Source organism: Herpailurus yagouaroundi, unplaced genomic scaffold (genome assembly GCF_014898765.1).
Source record: "Herpailurus yagouaroundi ecotype Mexico unplaced genomic scaffold, PumYag 162, whole genome shotgun sequence".
NCBI lineage: Eukaryota > Metazoa > Chordata > Mammalia > Carnivora > Felidae > Herpailurus > Herpailurus yagouaroundi.
The window spans coordinates 59,171,695-59,187,660 of NW_024412403.1; the positions used below are offsets into that span (position 1 = coordinate 59,171,695).

Sequence of the window (15,966 nt, forward strand, 5' to 3'; positions counted from 1 at the left end):
GGGATTATTCCCATGATTCACTGCTTACATACAACACCCAGTGCTCATCCCAACAAGTGCCCTCCTCAATGCCAATCACCCATTTCCCCTCTCCTCCACCCACCCCCATCAATCCTCAGTTTGTTCTCTGTATTTAAGAGTCTCTTATGGGTTTGCCTCCTTCTCTGTTTGAAACTATTTTTCCCCTTCCCTTTCCCCAAGGTCTTCTGTTAAATTTCTCAAATTCCACATATGAGTGAAAACATATGATATCTGTCTTTCTCTGACTGACTTATTTCACTTAGCATAGTATCCTCCAGTTCTATCCACGTTGTTGCAAAGGGCAGGATTTCATTCTTTCTTATTGCCAAGTAGTATTCTATTGTGTATATAAACCACATCTTCTTTATCCACTCATCAGTTGGATGGACATTTAGGCTCTTTCCGTAATTTGGCTACTGTTGAAAGCGCTGCTATAAACATTGGGGTACAAGTGCTCCTTCGAAACAGCACACCTGTATCCCTTGGATAAATTCCTAGCAGTGTTATTGCTGGGTTGTAGGGTAGTTCTATTTGTAATTTTTTGAGGAACCTCCACACTGTCTTCCAGAGCAGCAGCACCAGTTTGCATTCCCACCAACAGTGCAAGAGGGTTCCCATTCCTCACGTCATTGCCAACATCTGTTGTTTCCTGAGTTGTTCATTTTAGCCACTCTGAAAGGTGTGAGGTGGTATCTCAATGTGGTTTTGATTTGTACTTCCCTGATGATGAGTGACGCTGAGTATCTCTTCGTATTTTAAAGAACCCCCGCCAATCAAGACAGAATTTTTTTTTAAATTTTTTTAACGTTTATTTATTTTGGGGACAGAGAGAGACAGAACATGAATGGGGGAGGGGCAGAGAGAGAGGGAGACACAGAATCGGAAGTAGGCTCCAGGCTCTGAGCCATCAGCCCAGAGCCCGACGCAGGATTCGAACTCACGGTCTGTGAGATCGTGACCTGAGCTGAAGTCGGATGCTTAACTGACTGAGCCACCCAGGCGCCCCAAGACAGAAATTTAAAATATACTTTTCTCCCTCCCATCCCAAATCGGGCTTTTGAGTCTCTTGCTTTGCTGCAGACTCAAATATGCCACTTGGGATGTCAGCAGCTGGCTATGGCTGTCTCATTGTCTTTACAAGTCTAAGGCTCATGCACGTGGAAGGGTCATCACATGTACCCATGATGCAAAAGCTCAGACACAAACGATACTTGAGAACAGAGCCGTCAGGTGCAGGATCCTTGCTCTGTTCACTTCCCCACGTGCAGACAACTTGTAACCATGCTCTTTCCTCTCCATGAGAAGTGAAGAGATCCTAGCCGTACGCTTTCATCCTTCAACCCACTTATTGGTCTGTGCATTTGCCTCTGGCGGCCAGAACGAGAAAGAGTCTGCCGGGCACACTGTCAGCCATGGGGTTCCTCAGGAGTCAGGGTCAGGTTCTTATAAATAGATCTTTTATCTGACCCATTTGATAGCTTCAGATGCCCAGTCTTACTATGTGCTAATGGTCATGATGGTTTTTCTGCTTACTGTATAGCCATGTCCTCTCAGGATCTCTGGAGTGAACATTACCGGTGACCTTCAGCCTTTGCTGTTCTTTCTTCCATTCCAATAGAACTGTGATATTGTTTAGGTGTCCATCCCTTTCTGACATAGCCCCTGTCCCTCAGGTGAAAAGGTTATCCCGTAACTTCCTCCTTTGATTGGTTCATGAGTGGGCATGTGACCCAAATCTGCCTATGGGGCTCAAAGAGCTTCTGCTGGAGACTTCCAGGGGCCCTTCAAAAAACCAGTCTCCTTTACACTGAAAGTGGAGGAAAAAGCATGTGACCCTGATTGAAGCTGGCAGCTATCTTGTAATTAGGAGGAAAACTGTCCTTAGGATGAAGCTTATGTTCAGCACAGCTCAGCAATGAAACACCTCTGGTCCCCCAACTGAAACCCAGTGAATCCTTAATGTCCAGTTACATGAGTCAATGACTTCCCATACTGTTTAAACTAATTTGATGGACATGTTATTGGAAGTATCCTAATAGATATAAACTATACTGGACATTTTAGAGTAGGTACAATGTGGGGGGAAAGCCACAGATCAGTTTAGCTTGTCAGTGGAACATGCATGAATAATTCCGCCTGGGTGTTCTTGAAACCATGCGGATTTGTGCCTTATATCTCTACTTCTAGATGCTTTGCCTTTTTATGCCATCTCTGGATAGCCCCGTCTCACTTAACATTTAACCTATAAATTCAACAAATGGCTGATTCCATAGTGTACTTCTGAGAAGTGGGCTTTTTTAGCTTTAAGAGTTCCAGTATTACATAGGTGAGAAAACAGGAATACTAAAAAGAAAAAGACTTGCTTAAGCCCACAAATTTCCATAATCTAAGTAATTGTCACAGACACAAATCAGTGTAGAACAATTCAACAAACGTACAAAAGGCTGAGATTTTCTTTAAAGAGCTGCATCCAGCTTCCTAGCTTTGTGTCAGTCAATATTCTTCTGTTTTGGTGATATATGAAGATTCTTACACCATCAAAAGGAGAGATCTGGGGGCGCCTGGGTGGCGCAGTCGGTTAAGCGTCCGACTTCAGCCAGGTCACGATCTCGTGGTCCGTGAGTTCGAGCCCCGCGTCACGCTCTGGGCTGATGACTCAGAGCCTGGAGCCTGTTTCCGATTCTGTGTCTCCCTCTCTCTCTGCCCCTCCCCCATTCATGCTCTGACTCTCTGTCCCAAAAATAAATAAACGTTGAAAAAAAAAATTTAAAAAAAAAAAAAGGAGAGATCTGTAGGGAGAGATTAAGTTATTAGTTTCAAAAGATTCTCATGTTTTTGAACTCTTAATAAAGCCAAGGGTACTGGGAAATGTTTGGAGTAAAGTAAGACAAATAGACATTTTCCATTGAAAGAACCCACTAAATCACACTTCTTTTTAAATAACCCTTTAAGCACTAAATTATTATTAAGGTTTTGCATTTAAATGTTCTCAATTTTTGGCTCACTTGAATCATTAGCCTGTAAGGGAGCTGAAGAAAGGAAAGAAAGATTGAAATACAATCAGTTAATTTCCCTTTGGTTGTCTTAAGAAGCTTAATTTAAGAAATAATTATCTGGAATAAAACTTGAATTATCTTTAAATTAATCTTTGTCATCCATTTTTAGTATGTTTGTTACAATTAATATTAATATAATATAAAATTAAATATTGGATTGTCTTGTCAAATAGTTTTTCAAATAAAGCCTCAAAAATATAACAGAGTGCAGCCACTCTGGAGAATAGTATAGATGTTCCTCAAGAAACTGAAAATAGAATGACTCTATGGTCCAGCAATTGCATTATTAAGTATTTACCCAAAGGATTAAAAAAATACAGATTTGATGGGGCGCCTGGGTGGCGCAGTCGGTTAAGCGTCCTACTTCAGCCAGGTCACGATCTCGCGGTCCGTGAGTTCGAGCCCCGCGTCAGGCTCTGGGCTGATGGCTCCGAGCCTGGAGCCTGTTTCCGATTCTGTGTCTCCCTCTCTCTCTGCCCCTCCCCCATTCATGCTCTGTCTCTCTCTGTCCCAAAAATAAATAAAAACGTTGAAAAAAAATACAGATTTGAAAGAATACATGTACCCCAATATTTATAGCAGCATTGTCAACAATAGCCAAACTATGGAGGGAGCCCAAATGTCCATCAATTGATGAATGGATAAAGAAGACATACACACACACACACACACACTGGAATATTCTTCAAAAAGAATGAAATCTTGGCATTTGCAATGATGTGGATGGAGCTAGAATGTATTATGCTAAGACAAGTAAGTCAATCAGACAAAGACAAATACCATATGATTTCACTCATATGTGGAATTTAAGAAACAAAACAGGTGAACATATGGGAAGGGAGGGTGAGAGAAGAGAGGGAAACAAACCACAAGAGACTCTTAATGATAGAGAACAAACTTTGGGTTGACAGAGGGAGGTGGGTGGGAGGAGGGCTAGATGGCTGATGGGTACTAAGGAGGGCACTTGTGATGAGCACTGGATGTTGTGTGTAAGTGATGAATCACTGAATTCTACTCCTGAAACCAATATTGCACTGTATGTTAACCAACTGAAATCTAAATTTAAAAAAAGGAGAAAAAAGTATACCAATCAGATAATACTTTTTCCATATGGTATTTGCTGGAATTATACAGTTATTCAAAAGGATAAACCTGGCACATTGGGGATAAATTTACCAACATGCTCCTTACTCATGTCTAGAAAGTGTAGTTTTCTGAGGTCTATGGATAATATTAAACACTTGTGCCATTTTTCCTTACTTTGCCCAAGCACTGAGGAATCTTGGCAGCCTAAACAAGAATTGGACCCTACATTTTCTCTCAAATAGGTAGAGTCAGAAACCAAGAAAAGATGATAACACTAGAACAAGGAGGAAATCCTTAAAGCCTAACAGTGGTGCCATAATTTGGGCCCATTAGCCAAGGAAGGAAGCCAGGAGCTCTGCCATCCCACATTCCTTTAGCAATTCTGCCCAGGGAGGTGTGGTCATATGGTGAGGAGGTGAGAGTAGGGGCAGGGCGTGAAGCTCCATGAATCAGAACCCTCTGGGAGAGGCAGCCTATCTCTGGCAACAAACCAGGGCTACATATCTGTAATTTCTCAGTGTAGGATTGATTCCAGCTAGGACTTGCTGGGTGGCTTGGAATCACATTCATCAGTAATTCCTTCACTTGTAACAAGAACAAGTCCATTCACTGAGAATGACAAGTTGTTCATTATGGCACTTTGGGGTTTCTAGTTAAACCTACAATGTTTGGAATAAGTAATGCTAACACAAACGTTGAAGCATTCACAACCCTAGATAAACAAATCTCTATCTTATTTATGTAAACGAACATAAAGCAACTCAGTCATCTCTACCGTATTAACGTGGATGGGAATACAAATCTAATCTAAAGATTTCCAAGAAATAAAACCAGTAAATTTAAAGTACTATAATGATTTGATTAACTTAACTGAATTAATTGGATGCTTTGACCTGTACAATGACCTCCTTTGCTTTCTTTGTTCTGAAAGCAAATACTGAGGATAATGATGCTAAGTTAGGCTTATATGATAGAGCAAACCTAATGAAATTAGTGGCTATTATCTTCCCTATGCTTAAAAGAAATCGTGCATAACACATGTTAGGTGCTTAGTCAGTAGTTGTTGAAAATTGAATGAATAGGGGCGCCTGGGTGGCGCAGTCGGTTAAGCGTCCGACTTCAGCCAGGTCACGATCTCGCGCTCCGTGAGTTCGAGCCCCGCGTCGGGCTCTGGGCTGATGGCTCGGAGCCTGGAGCCTGTTTCCGATTCTGTGTCTCCCTCTCTCTCTGCCCCTCGCCCGTTCATGCTCTGTCTCTCTCTGTCCCAAAAATAAATAAACGTTGAAAAAAAAAATTAAAAAAAAAAAAAGAAAATTGAATGAATAATCTATAGCAAAAAACAGAAAAAAACAACAAAACCAGAAATCAGTTCTCCCAGCATATTTTAATTATATTTTATAGAATATTTATTTAAAGTTGACTGTAAAATTCATTCAGTATATATGTTTGATGGAAGATGAAGGCATCTTTATTTGACTATTAAAACTTAGCCAAGAAGTCATTAAATTGATTATCTATGTACAAATAATGAGCAATATAGTTCATGATTTTAAAATACATCACAAACTTTTTTCACGAGCATATGATTCTATTAAATGCAAATAAATCACTCTCGTTAGAGTGAATTTAAAGTTGACCCAAGGATCTGGATAAAGCTCTAGTGAGACGCTGTGTAAGAAAGCACTTGGTAAAGTGCTATGAAGCTTCTTATAAAGAACAGAGTCATCAGGGGGCGCCTGGGTGGCTCAGTCAGTTAAGAAACCATGACAGCTTAGGTCATGATCTCATGGTTCATGAGTTCAAGCCCCACGTCCGGCTCTGTGCTGACAGTTGCCTCGGATTCTGTGTCTCCCTCTCTCTCTGCCCCTCCCCTGCTGTCATACTATCTCTGTCTCAAAAATAAATAAACACTTAAAAAAAAAGACAAAACAGACTCATCAGAATGGAAGATGAACTCAGGCTCTAGTTTAAGTACCAGGTCTGCTCCTTGCTGGCTGTGCACCCTTGGGAAAGTTATTTTAACCTTGTAAACTTTACTTTTCTCATGTGTAAAATGGAAAAAAAAATAATACTATCTATCTCGTGCATTTTTAGTGACTATTAAGTGAGCTAGTACACAAAAGCATTTTAGCCTAGTGGCCCTTTATAACAAGAACTCAATTAACATTGGCCATCATGATCTGCTTTTTCTTCTTCTTCATCATCATCATCATCATCATCATCATCATCATCATCAGAGGTGGGAATTCCTGACTGCTCATCCTTCAAAATGTCAAGATTGCCAAGGGTAAAAAGAAAAGGAAAGGGAAAACAAAAATAAGCAGAGATTCTACTAAATCACATTCGTATAATTTTATACCTGGTCTCTTCAGGCTTGTCTTCCTCAGATCAGTCCTCCAAGCTATCAAAGTGACCTATTCAGAACAGAAACCTGACCATGTCACTCCTCTAATATCTAACACAGTTGTTTGGTACCTAGGAGGCAGTCCAGGGCCTTTGCTGTGGTGTCTGAGGAGGGTCTCTCAGAACTAAGCACCTGTTTGCCCCTTGAGCTCCAGTTCTGATCAGGCAGACCAGATCAGATCTAGCACATCAGGGAGATCTGGCTACCTCCTGGCCAAATCCTACTCCATTGTGTCTCAGTTAAGAAAACAAACAAACAAAACTGAGCAACTCAACTCAGACTTCGTTACCTCCTGGGAAGCTATGTGCTCACCCACTTGTCAAATTGCTTTATAAGAACACTACACTGTAAGCTCTGTATGGGTAGGGTCCCGGGGCTTACTATTATACTTGGCATTTTCTAAGGGCTCCCTAACTATTTCCAAAACAATGGCAGGATGAATAAATGAGTGACTATGCATCAGATAACCAGATGCAAAGTGTATAGATGCATAGAATTTCTGGAGCCAAGTACCCTTGTAGGGTTTGAAGAGGACAAGAACATAACATTCTTTTCCCAATCAAGTTTGAAAACGATGGAAAGGTGGACACGGGAAAGTCTGGCAGGGGATAAAATGTCGTCTTCGTTTACTGATAAAGCCATTAAAGAAGGGTGTGGCTTAGGTACACAACAACAGCAGACTTCTAAAATTCCACTCCATAATTAGACTTACCCACCGGTCACCACACAGCTCCCCATTAGAGGACTTGCCTCTGCACAACGTAGAATATGAAGAGGCAGACCAGAATGTGTAATTCTTAAGGTCAGCTAGCTTCCAACTACTATGCAGAGCCAGGTTATTTCCTGAACGCACCGCTGGGAGAGTTGCTCCTTCTCCTCCGAGTCAGTGAGTCAAGTAGGAGAGAGAGGCCTACAGGGTGACAGCAGCTCACATAACTTGGACTGGGAAACGTGGGACTGGTAAACATGGGGCTCTGCTCTGTTCCTGGACAGCCTCCTGGGCACTGATTGATTTATGTGCTGGCGATATTTTCCCACAAGTGATAGGAAAAGTGCATCACAAAGATACCCCTAAATTCACATCTGTCAGTAGATTATCTGCTGACTTCCCTAATTCCTCTTTTTCAGTTGACCTGTGAACACAGATGGAATGACGTACTTAGATGAACTTCTTATCAAGATTGAAAAATTGTTTTGGCTTCTAAAAGATTATGACTCCTCTCTGACTCAATCATTTGAAATCTAGCAAATAGTCATTGAGACCCCACCAAGTGCCAAGTGCCACGAATATAAAGACGAATGCACCAGGGCGATCCTGTGGAATTTACAATCCAGTCAGCATCTACTGGGTCTCTTCTCTTAGGGAGAAAAAAGGGAGTTCAGTCATTTATGAGCTCAAAATGAACAGGGACAAATATTTTCAGGTTTTTTTTCTGATGTTCAAATGTTTTTCTGAGTGGTCAAATGACTGTTCACCCAGAATTTAAGACATTTCTCTTCTCCTATCACCAGCATTAATTAGAGCCAAGATATTCATGATAAAGATCATGGAAAGCCACTGGAGAGTCATTTATCTTCTCTCACTCTGTCCCTATTGCGCCATCTCACCAAGGCCTACAATCGGCAAAGAGAGGAACAGAGTGAAAGCATGTAGATGGTTTGTTCCTATTCATCACAACTGAAAAATAACTCATATGAGTGGGTGGATGCTTCTATCTCCCTGAATGAAGCTATCATACTTACTCCTTTCTTATCCTGGATTTCTGTGTCTTCCATTATTCTCTTGTTTAAAGAAAGAAAACACCTTGATGTCTTACATTCCTAAGAATCCCTATTTTATTTAACTAGATTCTGGAAGACTACCCACATTATTTCACTGGGCCTTAAACTTGCACTTTGGTCGGGTTTGTTTTTACCTCATTTTGTCTTTCTCATCACCAGACCAACGGAACCATTCAAAAGAAATGGGGGTTAGGTATGATTCCAGTTCCTAACAGATTCAGATTCAGAGTCTATTCCCACCTACAGCTTTTTCAAACCATCATGGAGCCAAACTGTCATGGAGAAATTGGTAATTTTGTTCCCCGCAGCGGTAGTAAAGGATGCACAGAAAGCTACTAAAGTTTGGCAGAGGCCTCCACATCCTAGCATTGTTCCTGGTTTCAGAAAAGAAGCTTTTCTTCTTCCTCTGGTTCCTGTACGCCCACTAGATAGCAGGAAGTAATGATTTTCACTTTGGAATAGCTTGGCAGGGTATACTGCGGGAGGACAAGCAGGGAAACCAAGTCTGGCATTTCTGTTCGGGAGAGAAAGAAACTGACAAAGTTAAAGCAATCTAAATTCTTTGCTTGAAATGCTGTATTTTTTCTATTAATTTACGAGGTAGCATATACATTCATAGCAGTGATTTAAAATATACACATATATTTTATACAAATACATACACACTTCTTAGGTAAGTATTAGTCACTTGTTTCTAAATGTCATGAGTAAAGAGAATAGCAAAAAATGGGAACACATCCCAGAGTCTAAGAATATCATTGTCAGCATGAAGGGCAGTGAGATTTTAGGCAACTCATATACTCCCATGCCTTTCTTCTTGCTTTGTAAATAAAAAAGGAAAAGAAAAGAAAGGCATCATGACACGGTTTTTTGTTATCCCTATATCTGTTCAGAACCTACAGGAGACAGGATACATAAAAGGAAACTGACAACAGTAGAATTACAAATATTTGGGGGACTTCGGCTGAGAACTTTGCATATGCATTTCTAAAATTTCAAATATATTATTTAATACTTCTCCAAGGCAATGTGTATTATATATTGAACAGACTTTAAAGGGGGCTTTTCATGTATTAAAAAAATTCATTAGTGTGCTTTGAGGATAATATTCACTTAATAAAATACACAATGTTTCTTTTGCCCAAAGCATTTTGAAGCCATGAAGGGAAATGAGATCTTCCCAGGAGCTATGATAAGCACATTTCTAGGGTCAGGAGGCTAGAAGGCGCCTTTTTGCAAAAATTTTCTTAGAGTCATCAATTTAAATCCATCTGGAGAAGCAGTCAGTAATCCTGTAATAAAACCCTGGTTCTACAATATACCGCTATAATACCTTGTGTGGAATCCATTCTTATAATATATTTACCCTACATTTAATACGTCCTAATACCTAGTATTGGTCAGGGCTAAATTTGAATAAATGCTGATTATTTTATATGAGAATGTGCAGGCAGGATATTTATTTCTGTTCATATATCTAGACAAATATACAGTTAATATAGATGCTATGAATATCGATTTAAACATAGATATGAATATAGCTATAGATATATTCCAGGTTAAGAATGTAAATAAGTTCATGGTGGGGATAGATAAATTTATGAAGACGACTTTTACCTGTAGGAAGTTGTCCTACCTCCCAACTTTCATGTTAGGTTGGAAGGTCCAGAGTTAATTATTATTGAATCACATAAATGGCATGAGAATAAACAGGCTTTTGGGTAAACAGGCTGTGTCAAAAGAGTTATTCCCTCCAGTGCTGGGACAGGCAGAAGTCCCAGTCCCTCTCTTGCTCTCAGCTGCAAGCCCCACCTGATCGTCCACAACCCCTGACTGGCCCTACCAGAACCAGATTCTAGAAGGCCTGCCCATGCGCACCTTCGACACTGCCAAAGATCACAACTCCAACCATGATTCAGCCCTTTATGCCAAAAACACATTCATCCACATTGAATCATCACCGATGCCCTGAACCTAACAGTCTTTTCAGACTTTACTGTTTCTGTGAATGATACTCTTTGCTCGTAATGGTATCAGATTTGTGAACTTAAAATGTGTTTTTCATGTTTTGATTAAAGAAAAAAAAAAAGCAAGGAACAACAAAAAATCAAATTATACAAAGTTTTCAAAGTATCTATTTTAAGACCACTTCACTCCCACACCCTTCCAAAATTCCCAGTTTCCAGAGGAAAATAGCATTAATTTTAATGTTTTTTTCTTTCTGACACTCAGGCTTTTCTTCTGCTTTTAACAAAAATCAGATAGTATACATATATATAATATACATATATGTATATCTGTTTACAACATGCCCCTTTCACTTAAAGCTTATTCAGATCAGTTTATTCAGTTACTTCTTTCTCACATTATTCCGTTGTATAGACATACCATACTTAACCATTACCTGGCTGATGGTTATATTTAAGTACTTTTGCTGTCATTTCTTAATAGGGCATATTTTCAGAAGTGAGATTGCTGACTCATACATCGCCTATCCTATGTGAATAATTTTTAATAAATTCTGCCAAATTATTGGGATCCATTTTGGACTTCTTTTTCTTTATACTAATCTTCTCCTTTATAGGCTCCAACTCAAAATCTATAGAAACATCCTTGGTAATATCATCCTCCCATTTAATCCTGGCCTGACATTCTCCTGGCTACATTTTTTAGGTACTGTTTAGATACTAACATGCTTGGACACTGACTTCACTTCCTCACCGGTTTTTGCTTACCTGGTCTCCCGTTCTGTGCCTTGCAGCCATATTAATCTTCTCAAAAAGTTGCCTTATGCCTATCACATCTCTATAATCTTCCATGAGTCCCCATTACCTAAAAAAAAAAAAAAAAAAAAAAAAAAAAAAAAGAATCTTAACCGTGCATTCAAGATCCTTTGCAATCAGGCTTCAGTCTTTCTCATTTTGTCCTTATCTCTCTTATTTAAAAATTAGAACTGTGGCATCTAGAACTTTGGCTTAAAATTTAGTACAGCTGACAGCAAAATGTATGTTCTTACTATCACATCATGCTTCAATTCAATTCAATAAGTATTTATTTGGCATATACTCCATGCCACACACTCTATTAGGTGCTATAGAGGATTAACATTTAAAAAATAATGACGCACGATTGACATTTAATCCTGGTGCTTCCCTCCTTGGCAGCAACTGTGCTCTGCGCTATGTGACCTCGCCTCTGGCAACATATAGGAGGTTAAAACAAATGTAGGCACCTATCCTGCCTGTCTGTTGCTACCTAACAAGCCATCCCAAAACTCAACGGCTTAAAACAATGACAACACTTATGTGGCTCACACATCGGCAATTTATGTAAAGCTCAGAGGAGATAACTTGTTTCTGCTCTGCTCTGCTCGGCATCAGCTATGGTAGCTTAAAGGCCAGGACTGCGAATCATCTGAAATCTTGTCCACCCACCAGTCTGGAGGTTGGTACTGGCTGTCGGCTGGGTCCTCGGTGGGGACCATAACCTGGGACACTTTCACATAGCAACTCTGTGAGGTCTTTCCCCTTCCTTGGTTTCCAAGCGTAAGCACCCCCAAAGGGCCAGGCAGTTGTTTTGCCTGTTAGGACGTAGCCTCTGAAAGCACATAATATCACTTCCACTGCAGATACAAGCCCACCTAGATCCAAAGGGAGGAGGTATAGACCCCATCTCATGAAGGACTGTCAATGTCACATTGCAAGAAGGTGTCACGTTGCATGTTTGGTGGTGTCGCCATCCTTAGAATACAATCTGACACACCACCTATAGATGTGCCTGTGACCTGTCATGGGAAAATAATTCAGGAAAACCAAACTCCCTTTCAAGTAAATATAGCTTGAGAACAATTTAGACAATGAATATAGCTGCTGGAGATTAATCTGGAAGAACAGAACAAAGAAAGAGGAGGAGGGCATGATGAAGCATGTGTTCACTGAAGTTATGGGGCCATAGAAACCGAGAGTAAGAACCCAGGTTCTGTTCATTTTTATACATACATATCCCTACCAGGGCATAGTACCAAACACGTAACAGATGCTCAGATATGTCGTAGGAAGAAATACATGAATGACTGACTGGAAAGGGAGAACACAAAAGGAGGGGTAAATTTGGAGGGGGAAAGATGAGATTCTATTAGAATTATATTGACTTTGAGGTTCCAGTGATAGCTCCCCACTGAGATGTCTGGCAAGCAGTTAGTGAGTGGGTCTGTGGCCCAGAAGAGAGAGCAAGAGTTGGGGGAAGGGCTTAGTAAGGCGTGGACAAGGTGAAGCTTCGACTAGATGAGACTGCCAAGAAGGAGTGTGGAGAAGCAGAGGAAGTAGAGAAAGAGCAATGACTAATGCTCAAACAAAATAAGACTGGTTAATACTATCAACTCAGAGTCCGAACGCCTGGATTCAATGTCTGTCATACCTGATTCACCACTTAGTAACTGTGTGTTTTCTTAGGTTTAGCTACTTAATCTGTCTTTACATCGATATCCTGTCATAACATTGTTATAATAATAAAACCTACTCCATAGGGCAATGGATTAATGATATAGGGCCCGAAAAGTACTTTGAACAGAGCCTAGCATTCAGGAAGTAATCAATGCATACCAATTCTATAACTACTTTTATTTTTTTTAACATCTAAGGTTTAGGAATGAGCAGAGGACGAGACAGAGACTAGTATTGAGAACGAAGGCCCTATGAAACCTTGTATAATAGTCTTGATAAGTGGCTGCAAGTTGTAAGCATTAGTGAGTTGACAAACATCAGAGGTGCTGATTTTGTTAATAAAAAAGGGGGTGACATGGTGAGTTGTATTTTCTCTCCCAACATTTCATAAAGCTTGTGCTTTTTGGGATGGTATAGTAATGTGCTGTGTCAAAAAAAAAAAAAAAAAGTGTGTTCTATAGTCAAATAAGTTTGAGAAATGTTGCAGTAAACAAAATGAAGTAGATGTTTCCTTAAATGCTAATATGAGCCACAGTTTTGCTAAGAAGGGGCTAGGGAGAGCATTATTTCCCAGACTCTTGTAAGTTTTTTTAGGGATCATTCTGCAAAACGTGTGTGTAAAACACAACTTCTCAATGCTAGTCAAGGAAGAATCTCTTGAGAAATTTCTTTAAAAAATACGTATTACTGGATTTATTCCACAGATTCTGATTCGAAAGTCTGGACTGGTATTAAGGAATCTGTATTTTTTAATCTTCCCTGGTGTGGCCTTGTCTCCAGGCAACCAGAAAGTGGAATTTTGCCCCTCCCATAATCCATCTCTTTCCAACCTTTTCTGAGATAATACGGCTCCTACAAAGAATGGTAGGGGGAAAAAAAAAAAAGGTGTGTGTGGTGGGGGGGTTATTCTGCCACCAAGGAGATAAGAAAATAGAACATCAACATTCAAGAATACTTCCACTGAGTTAGCCTCAAGAAGCATGGATCCCAGGCACTAAAAGAAATCTAGAATTTGCCACAAAAACCTGGCAACTCCATGTGATCATTCACACTGGCTCCAGAAACCTGTCTGGACTCCAGAAATAAGGTGCTCTGTCTCTCCCCCACTCATTTTCTTTCTCTTTTTCTCTTTCTCTCTCTCTCTCTCTCTCAAAATGAATAAACATTAAAAAGAAAAAAACAGAAATAAGGAAATCCAATAATGTATCTGGGTAGGTTAATGAGCACAAAGATTCATCAAACACACATAGCATGATGGTTACCTATGTATCTGTTATACTTTTAAAAGCCTTCAGATAATTGAATGAAAGCTAATGATATGATACCAGAAAAAATATAATTATGGAAAAGTAGTTGTAGGCTCTACATGTAAAGAAATTTGAACTATCATTCCATGAAATTAGTGGTAATCAAACAGATTTCCAAAAATTCCCAACAGAACTTTGAAGCAAATTCAGACTAGAATTTTTTTTTTTTTTTTTAGCTTGCTTAGAACCCATATAGATATGGGGACAGTTGTATTCTTTGTGTGCTTGTATAAAATTTAATCTAAGAACAGCCTCCTTACCTGAGATTTACTTGGAGATCAGACCTGAGAATATACAACCTAAGAGACGTTGTCTTAGAACCATTTGGAAAGAAGACATTTTCCCGTGAATATTCTATCTAGGAAGAATTCAGCAAAGAGTGAATGATTTAACATATTTCCACATTCATATTCTATTTCAAAACTTTTATAGTAAAAATAAGAGAAGATAAAAGGCATGGCATCATTTCCAAGCTTCTCTCTACACATTCAAGCAATTATTCATTTTCTATGTCTGGCAGGATGAGTTTGGGCTGTGGTCAGTCTTGGCCTTTTCTGATACCCCTGGTGTAGAGGGCGAGAGTGAGGGTAAATTAAGAAAGTTCACCCATGCTACACTTTTACAGGGTGGAAAAAAGACTAAAGAGATACAACCACTAAGTGCAGTACATGATCCTAGATTAGTTCCTATAAAGGATATTGTTGGGGGTGCCTGGGTGGCTCAGTCGGTTAAGCATCTGACTCCAGCTCAGGTCATGATCTCACAGTTCATGAGCTCAAGCCCTGCTTCTCTCTCTCTGCTCCTCATGAGATTCTCTGCACCCTCACTCACTTGCACCCCCTCTGTCTCTCAGAAAAAAAAAAAAGATACTGTTGGGACAATTAATTAAACTTAAAAGAAGTTAGTGAATTCAATGGTAGTGTCAATGATGATTTCCTGATTTTGATCCTTATATTGTGAGTTTCTGGAGAATATCCTTGTTTGATGAGTTACGTCACTAAACTATTCAGTAATGACTGGCACCATATTCAAAACTTACTTCCAAATGCTTCCAGGAAAAATATTTGTTGTGTTATTCTTGCAACTTTTTTAAAAAATTTATTTTATTTTATTACTTTATAAAATTTCATTTAAATCCAAGTTAGTTAACATATAGTGTAAAAATAGTTTCAGGAATAGAATGTAGTGATTCATCGCTTACATATGACACCCAGTGCTCATCCCAACAAGTCCCCTCCGTAATGCGCATCACCCACTTAGCCCATCCCCCCACCCAACACCCCTCCAGCAACCCCTCAGTTTGCTCTCTATATTTAAGAGAATGGTTTGCCTCCCTCTCTCTTTTTATCTTATTTTTCCTTCCTTTCCCTTACGTTCATCTGTTTTGTTTCTTAAATTCCACATAAGAGTGAAATCATCTGATATTTATCTTTCTCTGACTGACTTCTTTTAGCATAATACATTCTAGTTCCATCCACATTGTTGCAAATGGCAACACTTTTTGATCACTGAGTAGTATTCCATTGTGTGTATGTGTATATATATATACGACATCTTCTTTATCTATTGTCAGTTGATGGACATTTGGGCTCTTTCCATACTTTGGCTATTGTTGATAGTGCTGCTATAAACATTGGGGTGCGTGTGCCCCTTCAAATCAGCACTTTTGTATTCCCTGGATAAATACCTAGTAGTGCAATTGCGGGGTTGTAGGGGAGTTCTATTTTTAATTTTTTGAGGAATGTCCATACTGCTCCAGAGTAGTTGCACCAGTTTGCATTCCCATTTTGCAGCTTTTCTGAAGGTTGAAGTTATTCTAACTATAACAAAACTAAAATTGGCCCTAGTAAATTAGCATTTATTTTATT

General features: G+C 39.6%; 1 long non-coding RNA gene across 1 annotated transcript; it reads right to left on the reverse strand.

Moving 5' to 3' along the window:
* Positions 1–2,384: 2,384 nt before the first annotated feature.
* LOC121036221 (uncharacterized) lies at positions 2,385–14,826 on the reverse strand. The gene is made up of 2 exons (XR_005793284.1): positions 14,359–14,826; positions 2,385–2,572 (listed from the first exon to the last, which is right to left on the reverse strand). It is a non-coding gene; the product is annotated as an uncharacterized LOC121036221 (long non-coding RNA).
* Positions 14,827–15,966: the final 1,140 nt, after the last annotated feature.